At 51.2% G+C, this 18,001-nt stretch overlaps 1 pseudogene; it reads left to right on the forward strand.

The window, feature by feature from the left end:
* Positions 1-258: 258 nt before the first annotated feature.
* The window catches only part of LOC142468046 (uncharacterized), a 196,274-nt pseudogene continuing 178,531 nt past the window's right edge, over positions 259-18,001 (forward strand).

An 18,001-nucleotide genomic window follows, 5' to 3' on the forward strand; every position in this document is an offset into this window, starting at 1 on the left:
GTAAAATGATTAATTGGGGTGTTTCTTTGCCTTCCTCTGGGTGAATGTAACTATAACAATGTAGCTTTAATTATATTCAGTATGTTGCACAAGTAGAATTTTATAAAGGTTGAACTCAATGAACATATGTCTCTCATCCAAATCTACTCTGACGCATTGCAATGTTACATTAATACATTTTCTCACCATAGATGTGTCTTCAGCACATGACTCGTCTGTGAACAAGAAGCAATGTAAGAAGTATCCCAAACATCATAAATTACATGAGGGGTTAATGGAAATATGTTTTAAGGACTTCCACATTGCATAAATCTGTATGAGAATTGGAACAATATTACCAGAAACTCGGCAGAGTATTCCTATACATCATCAGCTTTTTACTAAACTTACAGATACCGCAAGACAAGGAGAGGGTTTAAAGAACAGAGACATGAACCCGTACAGTGGGACATACTGTAATGTTATACCGCAAATACTCCCCACAGGGAAGAAATCCTATAACTGCTCTGAATGTGGGAAAAACTGCAGGCAGAAATCAAATCTTGTTACACACCAAAGAATCCACACAGCGGAGAGACCCTATAACTGCTCTGAATGTGGGAAAAGCTTCATTAAGAAATCAGATCTTGTTACACACCACAGAAACCACACAGGGGTGACACCCTATAACTGCTCTGAATGTGGGAAAAGCTTCATTAAGAAATCGCATCTTGTTAGACACCAAAGAATCCACACAGGGGAGAGACCCTATAACTGCTCTGAATGTGGGAAAAGCTTCAGTGACAAATCGCATCTTGTTACACACCAAAGAATCCACACAGGGGTGAGACCCTATAACTGCTCTGAATGTGGGAAAAGCTTCATTAAGAAATCAGATCTTGTTACACACCACAGAAACCACACAGGGGTGAGACCCTATAACTGCTCTGAATGTGGGAAAAGCTTTAGTCGGAAATCAGATCTTGTTACACACCAAAGAATCCACACAGGTGAGAGATCTTATAACTGCTCTGAATGTGGGAAAAGCTTCAGTCAGAAATCAGGTCTTGTTGCACACCAAACAATCCACACACAGGTGAGACCCTATAACTGCTCTGAATGTGGGAAAAGCTTCATTAAGAAATCGCATCTTGTTAGACACCAAAGAATCCACACCGGGGAGAGACCCTATAACTGCTCTGAATGTGGGAAAAGCTTCAGTGACAAATCGCATCTTGTTACACACCACAGAAACCACACGGGTGAGACCCTATAACTGCTCTGAATGTGGGAAAAGCTTCAGTCATAAATCACTTTGTAACAGGGGACTTATTCCTGCTCAGTAATGTGCCTTTATTCTAGCAGTGTGGTGGTTAACAGATGGTAGTTAATTACTAAACACCACCTGCCTGATTTAGATTGCTTACAAAAGCATGTCTGTTGAGACAGGAAGTGACTCCTTTGCTCACTTGTGAGCGGACCTTTGGAGACAGAGGAGAGTGTTCTTGAGTTTCCCAGGAGAGACTGACCAAGAGAACACACATCTCTGGAGCTGACCGGTCTTGAGCTCTGCCCAGCATAGCTGATTGCAAGACACCAAATAAGACTTCTAAACCTGGATGCTGATATTTTCTGTGCACGCATGGGTGCGGTTTCAGGAGAAGAGAGAAGCTTACTAACAGATAAGACTTTCATTGCTAAAAGACTGCTTGTATCTGCTTATTGCATGCTATGTGTTTGGGGCTGGGAGAAATGCTTAACTGACGGAGATGTGAATTAATTGCATAGGATTTCACTAGAAATACTCCCAAGTGGATAGAAGCTTTGTTCCCCCCCCCCCCCCTGTGTTTGGATAATTTCCTGATGAGAAGGAAAAGGCACAATAAAGCCTATTATAATTTCACCTTATAAAGCCTCCCATTATATACCTCTGTGAACGTCCATCTACACACTTCTTGTTACATACCAAGGAATCCACACAGGGGAGAGACCTTATAACTGCTCTGAATGTGGGAAAAGCTTCAGTCGGAAATCAGATCTTGTTGTACACCAAACAATCCACACACAGGTGAGATCCTATAACTGCTCTGAATGTGGGGAAAGCTTCAGTCGGAAATCAAATCTTGCTAGACACCAAACAATCCACACAGGGGAGAGACTCTATAACTGCTCTGAATGTGGGGAAAGCTTCAGTCGGAAATTGGATCTTGTTAGACATCAAACAATCCACACACAGGGGTGATAACCTATAACTGCTCTGAATGTGGGAAAACCTTCAGTCGGTAATCAAGTCTTTATAGACACCAAACAATCCACACGGGAGAGACCCTATAACTGCTCTGAATGAGGGGAAAGCTTCAGTCAGAAATCGCATGTTATCTCGCGAGATCTCGGACTTCTCTGCTGTGGATGCCGCCTCCGTTCTTGATCAATATCAGTCTCTCACTCCTACTCTGTACACCGAACAGTCGCGAATTTGGACTCCTTTCCTCCCCTCCCGTCCCCATTCCTTCCTTCCCCCATAACCCCCTCGTACATAGATGCACATTATCTACTGGTTAAAATGCATTCAATATGTGTTTATTATGGGGTATATTTTAACACAATTCATTTATTTTTGTAATTTTATGATGTATTTTATTTAATGTCCATCTGATATAGATTCCACCTTATTGTTGTCATCTAGTTGTTGGCTTAGTCACATAGAGCTTTTTTTATTTGCCTCTTCTGTGTAGTACCTGCAGATCCGCTCCCCAGCTGATGCGTCTGATTACAGCTTTCTCTCCACTGAATGGTTCTTTTACCCATTATGTGAGTGCAAGTCCTGTTGACTACTCTCCTTTTTAATACAGTATTATGCTATGGAGCTGGCGCTTCTTTCTTCTTGAAAGATCGAGATGGAGATATTTTGCAAAAGATTGACCTAGGAGCAGAAAAAGAGAGAGGGAGGAAAGGAAAAAACATAGAGTAGTGTGTCTAATAAAGTGTCACGTGTGGATGGTAAGAGATACACTCACAATTGGATGGCTAAATATGGGCCTGTATCCAAATACCATGGATCTGGAACAATGTCTTGTTTGTTTGTTTTTTCTGGGACTGGTTTTCTCCTCAGCATGTGTCTTTTGTTGCAGGATTCACTCCATCTCGAGTGGGCTGGTTTTCAAATTGACGCCATTTAGGAACAGAGATGTAGGAAGACACAATATAGTGTAACACAGTTTATTAAAACATGTAAAACCCTATAAACATATAGGTTATTCACCCACACTTTGTATTTAGTAAAAAGGCAGTTGGAGAGTTTTTAATCACGCGGAGTCTCTCACACTCAACTCGTGTCCCGATCAGCCCGTGTCCGTTCTATACCAGGTTATAGCCTGGTTTAGAGATCCGCTGGAGGTTCAGACTCGCAGTTCCGTGTACCGGCGTCTGTTCTCCCTGACAGCCGAACACTTCCGCGTCACGTGTCTTTCTCCCGGTATCGCGAGATCTCGCCTGCACAGTGATCCGCTTCCAGGCCGTTTGCAGTCTCGATCGGGGCTCTCTTTCCTCCTCGGTCTTCCTGCTGCGTTACCGCCAGTCACGAATCACCCGACGTTTCACTGATGAGGCTTCTTCAGGGGTTAATGCTGGCATATCTGTCCCTACCTTCTTTATAGGCACCTCCCTGTTACTATTGGTTCCCATAAGCGCAATACAATTGATTGAGAAACATCCTAACTTGTAATACTGTGCACTGAAATGTAATTGGTGCCCCTAACAATAATCAGTATACATTCAGGAGAAGGATTTACTGTTATATCATAACATAACCACCATCTGATTCCTCATCCCATACATATACATCAATACAAACTCCGCTTGGTGTATACTATTACTTTGCAGCCATGTTAATAAAGGGCAGACACGTTGATACATATTTAACATGGTATCACTACTTAGAATAAAGTTGGTTTCATTCACAAACTAAGAGTGGCAGCTTATTGGAAATTACACCCTTAAAAGAAAGGATGAATATATTCAGTAGAGATTGTTACTACTCCCCATTAGGAATAAGTATCACTTATATATGCATAGAAAGACATATCTAATTAGAGACAAAGAATGATTATCTTAAGAAAGACTCAATTGGCCGCGACCTTTAGCCTTAAGGAATCGGGCTTAAGCCAGGGCAGTGGCATTGAGTTGCTTCCTTCCTCTCCCTGCAACGAAAAAGGAAGGGGTCCACAGCGGACCGGTCACTCACCGGAACGGCAGCGGTGGCAGGTAAGGTAAGCCAGTCCGACTGGACGGCTTGGCGGCCTTCTTGTCTCCCGGTGGTGGGGCCGTAATCGGTACGACATCTGAGGTGGTGCTGGCCGGCACTTCGCAAGGAAATTGCTCCAGCATCCTCAGAGCACCGTAGTGTTGTTTCGCAGCTTTCACAAAGGCTGCAGCTCTAACGCGGGCCTCGCGCATCTCCTTTTTGCGATGTAGATAAAGATCCGCCGCCTTCTGCGCTTGGTCCCAGCGCGGGTCAGCGTAGTGGATCTCCCGAAGGTCTCTGGCGATGACTACCAGAAACTGCAGCTCCGTAGCAGGCTTGGGTACGTAGAAAGTCTCGGTTAGTACCTCGGCATATCATCGGCCTTGTCCTCCGACTCACCGACAGCACTCACCTCCACGGCTTCCTCCATCTTGGAGCAGCTTACCGGAGCAGCAGTAGAACGCACCTCACAGTATGGTGGTGAAACGTCTGCACGGGACTCAGGCGGCTGGCTACTCGGCATAGGTGTCACACCGGACACGGTACGGGACCGCTCCGGTGGCGGGTGGCATTGAGTAGGTTCTGGTAAGCACTCACCCAGGTGGTAGGTCCCAGAAGGGAGCCTTCGTTCCTCCCCACATGACGCACAGAGTGTAACTCCATACTTAGCTTTTCTCGTGGATGGTCAATTACCATTTGTAAATCAAGGGTAGAACAGTTCCTATACCATGGCTAGGTAATGCTGGGCGGCATCGCCAGCAGACCCTTGAGCCAAGGCAGTCAGCTTGCGCACCAAGGAGTAGAGCATCCGCAGCTCCTCTGTGCTCAGATTAGCATCAAGCCGTAACTTCTCTTCATGTCTAGGCCCCAGATGAGGTACTCGGCAGACCGGGCAGCTCCCCATCTCCTGGAGCTGTCCGCCTGGACAGTCGCACAGCGGGCAAACTCCTAGTAAGAGAGTGTCATCTGGGGGCTTAATCACCACGACTCCTCCGGTCAGTTCATATACTTGGCCACGTTCTTCCATAGTGGAGCAAGTAAGGCAGCTTTGCAGACACAACTACTGGGAAATGTATCTGGCTCCTCACATCCTGTTTTGGGCACACCCAGCTCCTCCCCCTTGTGAACATTGTAGTTCAATCAGCAGCAAGGAAGGGGGCGGAGTTTCGGCAGTGCGCGCTGTTTTCTTGCAAACTGTAGCAGCAAAAGCTTGCACTTTTGCAAAACACCATGCGGCTTCCCTGGTATCGGCAGGAACCGCCATTTTGAGGTAGTTAGCAGACCATGCGGCTCCCAGTTCTCTGGAACCGCCATTTTGTGAGCTAAAGTCAAGCAACCATGCGGGTTCCCTTTCAGGGGGTAACCTCCATTTTGTGAGGGCTAGAAAGTAGATGTGTAACTCCTTTTTCTTCTTCAGGAGTCACACAAAATGGAGTATCTTTTCTGCCATTTCATGAGTACCACACGCCCAGGTAGAGCATCAGGGAACGCCTCACATTTTACTGCAACAGTTCATCATTGAGTGGGTGCACAGGTGTCCCTGGTGACGCCTGAGAGGCCCTGTCCCCATTTCTTTCTTTTGGTAGGGAAAGCATGTAACAGTCTGTGATGCACAAACACAAATCCATAAGTCCTGCTGTTATGGGTATTTTCTGTAGGGGAGCATCCCCTGGCAGACAAAACCTCCCATGAAGCACACTTCATCTTGCTAACAAGTCCAGGTCTCTGCGATCTTTTGTGCTTGAAACATTGCTGCTAGTAACGTGGTAACCCCTCAGTACGATACCCAGCATTACTTTAACTTTGATTATGCTGCCAGTATCACAGACCCTTCGGTGGCTCCTGGAGTTTAGAGGTACACCCCCCTTCTAGGTATCTCGACTGCCCGCCCCAGGGCACCTTATAACATAGAACAGGATTGTAGCTTCTGTTTCAACCAAACACATCCTTAGGGCAGAGCAGCCTGCAGCTTCCGGCAAATTAGAAAATCCCCTTTACTACCCCTGTCCCCCTCTCGTTCTCTTTTTTCAGAACTGGAGCTGAAACTGTACTTAATTCTCTGTGGTTCATTCTGCTGGTAAACCTGTCCTGTGAGCATAGACCCATCTCAGCAGCACCACCAAATGTAGTCCTTGTAACCCCCCCCCTCCGCCCCCAAGTGACATTGGGGTGGGCCTTCTTATCTGACTACTCCATTTAGATGTTGTGCTCTGTGTGGCAACAGAAGGGCCGAGTGCTCCGCGGTGTTGTGGGGAGAACAGGACAGGTTACCTTGGTCTGGGTTGCAGCGCCTCCAGTCAGCATGGGTCATTGGCGTGGAAGGAGAGTCCATACTGACACCTTGTTCTTTACTCTCAGACAGTGCAGCACGCTGGTGATGGTACAACTGGATCTTTATTGCAGGTACATATATCCCAGCCTGGCATGGCTTTTCTTCTTTGGCCTACTCATATTGCTGGTTCCCCACCTAGTGAGACCCAGGGTAGTTGATCCTCACTCCACGGGGGGGAGGGGGGACTTCTGGGGGAATGCCAGTATTTATACCCTGGGGTGTGACTGTAACTCTGACTCATAACAAGCCAAATCTGGATACTGATAGGCCATCACATCCAGTATGTGGCCAATCAGTACCCACCCCTAAGGCTGGCACTCTCTGGCTGTTGCTAGGGCACGCCCATGAATACATCTAATGTATCCAAGGCTGCAAAAGCACACAGGGCCCTGTTGAATGAATTAGCTCCTCCACTGCCTTCACCTAACAGGACTTACACTGGTAGGGTCCAGGAAAAGAAGTAGCGGCCGGAGGCTAGGTGTAGCGGTGAAGGGGTTAACCAGGCTTATAATACAGGTCAAGCCCACTTAGTTAACCCTGACCCGTGTGTTAGGGTCTTAGAGTGTCAGCTCTGGGACCCAGATGTCAAAATGTATTACTGCAACTGTATACTGATTTTGCGACATTAAAGAATTATGTGATTTTTTTGCCCTTATTGGGAGCGGGAGATTTCTAGGCTGTAAGTTTCAGGGTGGGTTTGGCAGAGAGTCTAGGACACGTTCTGCAATGTAGTGGGGTTCTGGGTTAGGGGGTACCCCAAGAGATGTATCCGGAGATTGAGTAATATCTTCGGATACAGCTAAGCGCATTACTCCGCCAACCTCGGACCCTGGAAATGTTCGTACGACTCCCCGCCAGGATCCCTGCTGCAGCATCTGCCAGACAAGGTGAGTGGGTATGTGTGGACGGACGTTCACAGAGGTACGCAATGAGGAGGCTTTATAATGTGAAATAATAATAAGGCTTTATTGTGCCTTTTCCTTTTTATCAGGAAAGTATCCAAACACAGGGGGGGGGGGGACAAAGCTTCTAATCACTTGGGAGTATTTCTAGTGAAACACTATGCAATTAATTCACATCTCCCTAAGTTAAGCAGGTCTCCCAGCCCCACACATATAGCATGAAAAAGCATATATAAAAAGTCTCTTAATAAGGAAAGTCTTATCTGTTAGTAAGCTTCTCTGCTCTCCTGGAACCGCACCCATGTGTGCACAGAAAATATCAGCATCCAGGTTTAGAAGTCTTATTTGGTGTCTTGCAATTCAGCTATGCTGGGCAGAGCTCAAGACCGGTCCGCTCCAGGGATGTGTGTTCTATTGGTCGGTCTCTTCTGGGAAACTCAAGAACACTCTCCTCTGTCTCTCCAAAGGTCAGCCCTCATTCAGAGTTAAGGAGTCACTTCCTGTCTCACAAGACAGACTTTCTAAGCCATCTAATCAGGCAGGTGGTGTTTTAGTAATTAACTACCAGAGGTTAACCACCACACTGCTAGAATAAAGGCACATTACTGACAGGGATAAGTCCCCTGTTACAGTATGAAAGGGTTAAAATATATCTGCAAGTATACACAGAGTCCCCAGTATAGCAGGGCTCTCCAGTATAGCAGAGGTAGCCACATACATGCCAGATATACTGACCCTAGTTTAGGGGCTGCTCCAGGTAGGGTATACAGCTGAGCAGGTTTTTTTTTAAGTGTTTTAAAAGGTTAAAATAATTTTCTCCTGTGTGCCAGGAGTGAGGCTGGTGAGTTGCAGGGAATACTTACAGTCCCTCCATCCATAGCGCCAGGATCAGGACTCGTAACGTTTAGCACACAGAAGACAGGACACAATATATGTTATTAGATGGGTTTAATGTGTATATATTGATAACCTGTAAATGAACGGGGATTTCAAAGCCAGGACGTGGCAGCCTCAAGGATCCCAGGGGTGTGAACCCTTTTGGTTAGCGAGAAGCAGGGCCGCCAACAGAAATCGTGGGGCCCGGGACAAACATTTTAAGCAGGACCCCCCATTTCACACACCACGAGCCCCCTCTCTTTCCCTCCCATCCCATGTATTTCTCTCCCTTCTGTCTTACCCCATCTCACCCTCCCGCCTCGCATGTATTTCTCTCCCCTGCTTCTCGCTCTTACTCCCTCTTTTCCTCACTCACCCCCTCTCTCCTCTCCCTCCGTCAATTACCCCACGCTCACTCATTCCGTATTCCGTCCCCCCAACACACAATTCTCCCACAAGATATATACTAAAAAACTTCCCACCCCAAAATATATACAACCTCACCCCCCCAAATGCATACAAAAGCCCCACTTACCCAATACATACATACATACACACACATGCCCAGTAAGATAGATAGATCTTACTGGGAATGTGTGTGTATATATATATATATATATATATATATATACATACACAAAATATATATATATATATATATATATATCACACTTTCCCAGTAAGATCTATATATATATATCTCTTCAATACATATACAGGGGTGTCCGGCGGTTGCGGGGTGTGACGGCCATGTCCAGTGGGGGGCGGCGGGGCAGCAGGGGGCCCGACAGCTGGTCACAGCAGTTGCCGCCGGCCCCGCTGCAGGCGTGCCACTTTGCTGCTCCCGCGCTCACCGGTGTGCTGCGGTGATGGGGCTGATGCTGTGGGGGGGTGAGGGGGTTTGGGGGGATAGCGGGACGGCCCGGTGGCAATGGGGGGGGGGGGGTGTCGGTTTTGGTCAGATGCTGCGGGGAGGGGCGTAGCGGGATGGCCCGGTGACTGGGGGGGGGGGGTGACGGTGCTGCGAGGGGCCCGGCGGATTGTCACAGCAGTTGCCGCAGGCCCCGCTGCACCTGTGTCCCATGCTGCTCCCGCGGGCCCCGGGCCTCCCTCGCGCGCCGGAAACTTAACCCAACCTGCTTCCAGTGCTGCCAACAGGGAGACCTGGCACCGGTTTTTTTTTTTAATTAACTTGCACCCGGGCCCCCCTGACCCACCGGGCCTGGGACGCCAGTACCCTTTCTCCCCCTGTTGGTGGCCCTGGTGAGGAGGGCTGATATCCTTAGTTGAAAGGATTCATGGAACCTCAATCAAAGTCACATCCTGACTTGACAGAAGGCAACCTCACACCCTTTGCCCAAAATCTAGCAGAAGCGGAGCCTCGCACCGTGTAGGGGCGAGGGAGGTTTCACCTACCGATTCAGGGGTGGGAAACCATGTGTGGGTATATTGGACTGATTGCTGGGAAGTTGCTAGGGTTTTTTGATTGGACTGCAGGGGTTTCGGGGAGGGGTAAACCAGAGGTTTGAAGAGGTCTGACACGGCTCAGATTTGTCAGTTCTCTCCAAGTTTTCCAAGGAGATTCCAAGCGCCAAACCAACAGCGGCGAATTAACGGGACTTTTTGTGAGTAATTACCGGTCATTGGAAAGTGCACTAGAAAGGTGATCTGAAGGAATTTTGTTCTGGAAACGGATTTAGTTGTTAACTCCATCCCCAGTAAGTGTGTTAATCTTGAATTGTGTAACATTGTGTATTAGTCTTTTATAAGAAATAAATGACCATTTATTTTACCATCTTGTTTTGCTCAATCAAATGATCTGGTTATAAAAAGGTGTTTTTAAACCTGTACTCCCGTGACACCCGGCTACATATAGCTGTGGAAATATACTGAAATCCCAAATCGCACGATATCACACAGAATCAATAGCATAAACTTAATGCAAAGAGAAGTGTTAAATAGAGATATAACCCATCTATGTCTGAATGTTAAAGACACAGATATTGTTATCTTTAATCACACCATTTATATCTTATAATTGTAGCCATGTTTTAAATGGTATACAGTTCTCTCTCATGCTGGCAGTAAGTATAATATACTGGTAAATATACAGGATTGTCAGCATCAATATCTTATAATCTATATAGAATAGTGCAGATACACAAAGTATGTTACATAGTATATAACTCAATGTAGAAGAGATATTACATCAGTGGATACATTGACAAGTGTTATTACACACACATAATACCTCTATATGGCAAAGGGGAACGGATGAATTTAAAGCACACAGACAAACACACAGTCGCACTCATAATAAATCTCTAATGTAATTTGGATGTTATATCTCACCCAAAAATCGTAGAAAAGTGATGCACTTGGTTACTAGGCAATAACGAGAAGCACTTTTTAAATAGTCGTTTACCATATCCAGCAACATACCTGAATATATTCCAATTAGCTATACTCAGTGACTGGCGCATAGCAATATAGAATAGTATGTTGTGTGAATTAAAGACAAAGGCGCATGACAGCCCCACATTACACAGATATAAATGCAGATTACGTAACCGCACACTTATACTGATAACACTGTGAATATTCAGTATGTAATGTGATAGATGCTGATAAACACAAGGACAGGATGGCAGGAATTAGTACTTAAACATTTATTAGCAGTGTTGCGATCCTATGCACCACATAATAATAATAATAATAATAATAATAATAACAGACTGAGAATCCAAGCGCTCTATATCCTCCCTTAAAAAACCCCAAATCAATAGCGATATTTAACCCTTGAGGGCTGAGGGTTTTCAAAACATAAATCCAATATGTTTCCTGCCTTGAAATTTGGACACTTTTGTTGCTTCCTCTCCATTTAGATTTTATTTTATCGACCCCTATGAATTTAACACTTTGGGCCCTGAGAGGGGAATTCCTTAAAGTGCTGGGACACGCTATGCGGAAGGAAACCTTTGTCAGTGTTTGTGATGCGTTGGGCTACCCTAACCTCCAGCGTCCGTGTGCTGCGGCTGCATATTGCTTATTGCAGGGACACCGCAGCACACATTATATCATCTGAATTACAGTCTGTTACATCCGACATCGCAAAGATTTCTCCTGTCACTTCCCATTGTACATTTCTGAGGGATGCAGGGAGGTGCCTATCCCATACATGAGAAATAAACACACGATATACCGTTTTCACACAAAATCTTGAGAAAGGCCGTGAGGGGAGGGGGGGGGAGGCACAGTGAGGTGGGGGGGGGAGAGGCACAGTGAGGGGAGGGGGGAGAGAGACAGTGAGGGGAGGGGATGAGAGGCACAGTGAGGGGAGGGGGGAGAGAGACAGTGACGGGAGGGATGAGAGGCACAGTGAGGGAGGGGGAGAGAGACAGTGAGGGGAGGGGATGAGAGGCACAGTGAGGGGAAGGGGGAGAGGCACAGTGAGGGGAGGGGGGAGAGAGACAGGGAGGGGATGAGAGCACAGTGAGGGGGAGAGAGACAGTGAGGGGAGGGGATGAGAGGCACAGTGAGGGGAGGGGGGAGAGAGACAGTGAGGGGAGGGGATGAGAGGCACAGTGAGGGGAGGGGGGAGGAGGCACATTGAGGGGAGAGAGGCACAGTTAGGGGAGGGGGGAGATAGGCACAGTGAGGGGAGGGGGGAGAGAGGCACAGTGAGGGGAGGGGGGAGAGAGGCACAGTGTGGGGAGGGGGGAGAGAGACAGTGACGGGAGGGGATGAGAGGCACAGTGAGGGGAGGGGGGGCACAGTGAATGGAGGGGGGGCACAGTGAGGGGAGGGGGGAGAGAGGCACAGTGAGGGGAGGGGGGAGAGAGGCACAGTGAGGGGAGGGGGGAGAGAGACAGTGACGGGAGGGGATGAGAGGCACAGTGAGGGGAGGGGGGGGCACAGTGAATGGAGGGGGGGCACAGTGAGGGGAGGGAGGGGGCACAGTGAGGGGGGGGCACAGTGTGGGGGGGCACAGTGAGGGAGGAGCACAGTGAGGGGAGGGGGGCACAGTGAGGGGAGGGGGGCACAGTGAGGGGAGGGGGAGCACAGTGAGGGGAGGGGGGCACAGTGAGGGGAGGGGGGGCACAGTGAGGGGAGGGGGGGCACAGTGAGGGGAGGGGGGGCACAGTGAGGGGAGGGGGGGCACAGTGAGGGAAGGGGGGGCACAGTGAGGGAGGGGGGGGCACAGTGAGGGGGGGGGGGAGTGGGGGGGGTGGGGGGGGCACAGTGAGGGGAGGGGGGTGGGGACAGTGAGGGGAGGGGGGGCACAGTGAGGGGAGGGGGGGCACAGTGAGGGGAGGGGGGGCACAGTGAGGGAGGTGGGGGCACAGTGAGGGGAGGGGATGAGGGCACCGTGAGGGGGGAGAGCACAGAGGGAGGAGGGAGAGCACAGTGAGGGGGGAGGGAGAGGCACAGTGAGGGGAGGGGGGGAGAGGCACAGTGAGGGGAAGGGGAGAGGCACAGTGAGGGGAGGGGGAGAGGCACAGTGAGGGGAGGGGGAGAGGCACAGTGAGGGGAGGGAGGGAGAGGCACAGTGAGGGGGAAGGGAGAGGCACAGTGAGGGGAGGGGGAGAGGCACAGTGAGTGGAGGGGGTGAGAGGCACAGTGAGGGGAGGTGGGAGAGAGGCACAGTGAGGGGATGGGGGAGAGAGGCACAGTGAGGGGAGGGGAGGAGAGGCACAGTGAGGGGAGGGGAGGAGAGGCACAGTGAGGGGGAGGAGAGGCACAGTGAGGGGGAGAGAGGCACAGTGAGGGGGAGAGAGGCACAGTGAGGGGAGAGAGGCACAGTGAGGGGAGGGGGGAGAAGCACAGCAACATACCATATCCAGCAACATACCTGAATATATTCCAATTAGCTATACTCAGTGACTGGCGCATAGCAATATAGAATAGTATGTTGTGTGATTAAAGACAAAGGCGCATGACAGCCCCACATTACACAGATATAAATGCAGATTACGTAACCGCACACTTATACTGATAACACTGTGAATATTCAGTATGTAATGTGACAGTGCTGATAAACACAAGGACAGGATGGCAGGAATTACTACTTAAACATTTATTAGCAGTGTTGCGATCCTATGCACCACATAATAATAATAATAATAATAACAGACTGAGAATCCAAGCGCTCTATATCCCTCCCTTAAAAAACCCCAAATCAATAGCGATATTTAACCCTTGAGGGCTGAGGGTTTTCAAAACATAAATCCAATATGTTTCCTGCCTTGAAATTTGGACACTTTTGTTGCCTCCTCTCCATTTAGATTTTATTTTATCGACCCCTATGAATTTAACACTTTGGGCCCTGAGAGGGGAATTCCTTAAAGTGCTGGGACACGCTACAGGTATGCTGAAGGAAACCTTTGTCAGTGTTTGTGATGCATTGGGCTATCCTAACCTCCAGCGTCCGTGTGCTGCGGCTGCATATTGCTTATTGCAGGGACACCGCAGCACACATTATATCATCTGAATTACAGTCTGTTACATCCGACATCGCAAAGATTTCTCCTGTCACTTCCCATTGTACATTTCTGAGGGATGCAGGGAGGGGCCTATCCCATACATGAGAAATAAACACACGATATACCGTTTTCACACAAAATCTTGAGAAAGGCCCGTGAGGGGAGGGGGGGGAGGCACAGTGAGGTGGGGGGGGGGGAGAGGCACAGTGAGGGGAGGGGGGAGAGAGACAGTGAGGGGAGGGGATGAGAGGCACAGTGAGGGGAGGGGGGAGAGAGACAGTGACGGGAGGGGATGAGAGGCACAGTGAGGGGAGGGGGGAGAGAGACAGTGAGGGGAGGGGATGAGAGGCACAGTGAGGGGAGGGGGGGAGAGGCACAGTGAGGGGAGGGGGGAGAGAGACAGTGAGGGGAGGGGATGAGAGGCACAGTGAGGGGAGGGGGGAGGAGGCACATTGAGGGGAGAGAGGCACAGTTAGGGGAGGGGGGAGATAGGCACAGTGAGGGGAGGGGGGAGAGAGGCACAGTGAGGGGAGGGGGGAGAGAGGCACAGTGAGGGGAGGGGGGAGAGAGACAGTGACGGGAGGGGATGAGAGGCACAGTGAGGGGAGGGGGGGCACAGTGAATGGAGGGGGGGGCACAGTGAGGGGAGGGGGGAGAGAGGCACAGTGAGGGGAGGGGGGAGAGAGGCACAGTGAGGGGAGGGGGGAGAGAGACAGTGACGGGAGGGGATGAGAGGCACAGTGAGGGGAGGGGGGGCACAGTGAATGGAGGGGGGGGCACAGTGAGGGGAGGGAGGGGGTACAGTGAGGGGGGGGCACAGTGTGGGGGGGCACAGTGAGGGAGGAGCACAGTGAGGGGAGGGGGGCACAGTGAGGGGAGGGGGGGCACAGTGAGGGGAGGGGGGGCACAGTGAGGGGAGGGGGGGCACAGTGAGGGGAGGGGGGGCACAGTGAGGGGAAGGGGGGCACAGTGAGGGGAGGGGGGGCACAGTGAGGGGAGGGGGGGCACAGTGAGGAGAGGGGGGGGCACAGTGAGGGGAGGGGGGGGCACAGTGAGGGGAGTGGGGGGACAGTGAGGGGAGGGGGGGCACAGTGAGGGGAGGGGGGGCACAGTGAGGGGAGGGGGGGGCACAGTGAGGGGAGGTGGGGGCACAGTGAGGGGAGGTGGGGGCACAGTGAGGGGAGGGGATGAGGGGCACCGTGAGGGGGGGGGGAGAGGCACAGTGAGGGGAGGGAGGGAGAGGCACAGTGAGGGGGGAGGGAGAGGCACAGTGAGGGGAGGGGGGGAGAGGCACAGTGAGGGGAAGGGGAGAGGCACAGTGAGGGGAGGGGGATAGGCACAGTGAGGGGAGGGGGAGAGGCACAGTGAGGGGAGGGAGGGAGAGGCACAGTGAGGGGGAAGGGAGAGGCACAGTGAGGGGAGGGGGAGAGGCACAGTGAGGGGAGGGGGAGAGGCACAGTGAGTGGAGGGGGTGAGAGGCACAGTGAGGGGAGGTGGGAGAGAGGCACAGTGAGGGGATGGGGGAGAGAGGCACAGTGAGGGGAGGGGAGGAGAGGCACAGTGAGGGGAGGGGAGGAGAGGCACAGTGAGGGGGAGGAGAGGCACAGTGAGGGGGAGAGAGGCACAGTGAGGGGGAGAGAGGCACAGTGAGGGGGAGAGAGGCACAGTGAGGGGAGGGGGGAGAAGCACAGTGAGGGGAGGGGGGAGATGCACAGTGAGGGGAGGGGGGAGAAGCACAGTGAGGGGAGGGGGGAGAAGCACAGTGAGGGGAGGGGGAGAGAGGCACAGTGAGGGGAGGTGGGGGAGAGAGGCACAGTGAGGGAAGGTTGGGGAGAGAGGCACAGTGAGGGGAAGTGAGGGAGAGAGGCACAGTGAGGGGAGGTGGGGGAGAGAGGCACAATGAGGGGAGGTGGGGGAGAGAGGCACAGTGAGGGGAGGTGGGGGAGAGAGGCACAGTGAGGGGAAGTGGGGGAGAGAGGCACAGTGAGGGGAGGTGGAAGAGAGAGGCACAGTGTGGGGAGGGGGAGAGAGACACAGTGTGGGGAGGGGGTGAGAGGCACAATGTGGGGAGGGGGGAGAGAGGCACAGTGTGGGGAGGGGGGAGAGAGGCACAGTGTGGGGAGGGGCGAGAGAGGCACAGTGTGGGGAGGGGGGAGAGAGGCACAGTGTGGGGAGGGGGGAGAGAGGCACAGTGTGGGGAGGGGGGAGAGAGGCACCGTGTGGGGAGGGGGGAGAGAGGCACAGTGTGGGGAGGGGGGAGAGAGGCACAGTGTGGGGAGGGGGGAGAGAGGCACAGTGTGGGGAGGGGGGAGAGAGGCACAGTGTGGGGAGGGAGAGAGAGGCACGGTGTGGGGAGGGAGAGAGAGGCACGGTGAGGGGGGAGGCATTTATGAAGCTTGAAGCATCCATAGATTCTATAATCTCGATGTGTATAGCTCGCGTACTCATGCAGGTGAAGAGTACCGCCCATCGTTTGCTGTTTGCTAGTCCGCCTCTCGTTCTACGTGAGATGACCATCCAGGGCCCAAATACATCGAGTCCTACATAGGTAAAGGGGGGTTCTGTATTAAGTCTGTCGATAGGCAAATCTGCCATCCTTTGGTCTTGGCTTTTGCCTCGCAGCATTTTTCACCTAACACATTTGTGGAGATTACTGGCCACGCACCTTTTCATGCCAACGACCCAAATGCCCGCCGCCCTAATAGCTCCTTCGGTGAAATGTCATCCCTGATGCATGATTTGTTCATGGTAGTAGCGCACCAACAAAGTAGCGATGTGATGCCGGCCAGGGATGATAAGAGGATTGCTTTCCTCCCTGCTCAGTTGGGACTTATTGAGGCGGCCTCCTACTCTCATGAGGCCGTCATCGTCGATGAAGGGATTCAACTTCCAAAGTGGGCCGTTTTTGGGAACACTCTTCCCTCCGCGAATGCAATTGATCTCTTCCGCATACGTTTCTCTCTGAACATGACTGAGAACAGTTTCCTTAGCCCTTGTGATTTCCTCTACGGTGCGCAGCTCTTTGCAGATGTACCATCTGGTGTCTGGCGGAAGGAGGAGGCTATATGCCTGAGATGGGCTACTGCTCGCAAAAGGGCTGTCTACCTTGAGAAGCGATGGAATCGATGTGATCCGAATGCGTTTTTGTGCAATACATTGGTGAGTAACACGGATACTTGTGGGGGCCTTATCTCCGTATCCTTCTCGGGATCCACGAGTTCAAAGTCGCCAACTGGGGTTGGTGGCGTTTCCGCGGGCTGCGCAAGAAACGTTGGTCCTGTGAGCCACGATGTGTTCTGCAGTTGAGATGCGGGTACTGATCTGCGGCATGATCTGCGGGATTTTGATCTGTGGACACGTGGTGCCATTGTTCTGGTTGGGTTGTACGCCCTAGGTCATCAGAGTATTTTCCTGTCACAAGCGCGTCTCCATTGTTCCTTTTCGTCTCGAGCTTCTCGTGGACCTGGAAGTGGTTCAGACAGGGTTTGGAGTGGGATGCACGACCGTTCTCCAACAAGTTTGTACGTAGAGCGTCTACGTTGTCGGGTCCTCGTATCCTGTCTATGCATACTTCTCCCACTACCACCCATCCTAGATCGAGCCTTTGAGCGATTGGGCCGTTGTGTGCCGCCCGAAGTCTCTTCGCATGCTCCCTGGATTCGTTCCCCAGGAACTTGAATAGCAGGTTGAGCTCTTCCCTTGCTGCGAAGTCCAAGCTGTTGATTGCGTCTTTGAACGTGAACTTCCACGTCCGGTAGTTTTCAGGGCGGTCGTCGAAGCTGATGAGTCCTGCTTGCACCAGGTCACACCGGATCATGTACTTGGCTATGTCTGTCAGGCCTGAGGCATCGGCGTGTTTGTCCCGTTCTGAGGTAGTTGCTGGGAGGGTCTGTGCGGTCGCCTCTTCCTTGGCGTGGACGCGTGATGACTGCTGGTCGGTGTGAGGGGCTGTGTTTTCCCGTGTGGGTGTACCTGGATGGCGAGCCCGTTGTAGTGCATCCATGTGCGCGCTGGCGTGTGGATCACTGTTGCGGCTGTGGCTATCCCAGACAGCATGTACCATTGACGGAGCAGCGTCTTCTTCTCGTGGACCTAGCAAGTCTTCGGTGTCTGTAGAGTCACTCCCTCCACATTGAGATGATGCGCTGTTTTTTACGCTGAAGAGGCTCCTTACGTAGTCTTCAGT

The sequence above is a fragment of the Ascaphus truei genome, chromosome 1 (genome assembly GCF_040206685.1).
Source record: "Ascaphus truei isolate aAscTru1 chromosome 1, aAscTru1.hap1, whole genome shotgun sequence".
NCBI classification, from domain to species: Eukaryota; Metazoa; Chordata; class Amphibia; order Anura; family Ascaphidae; genus Ascaphus; species Ascaphus truei.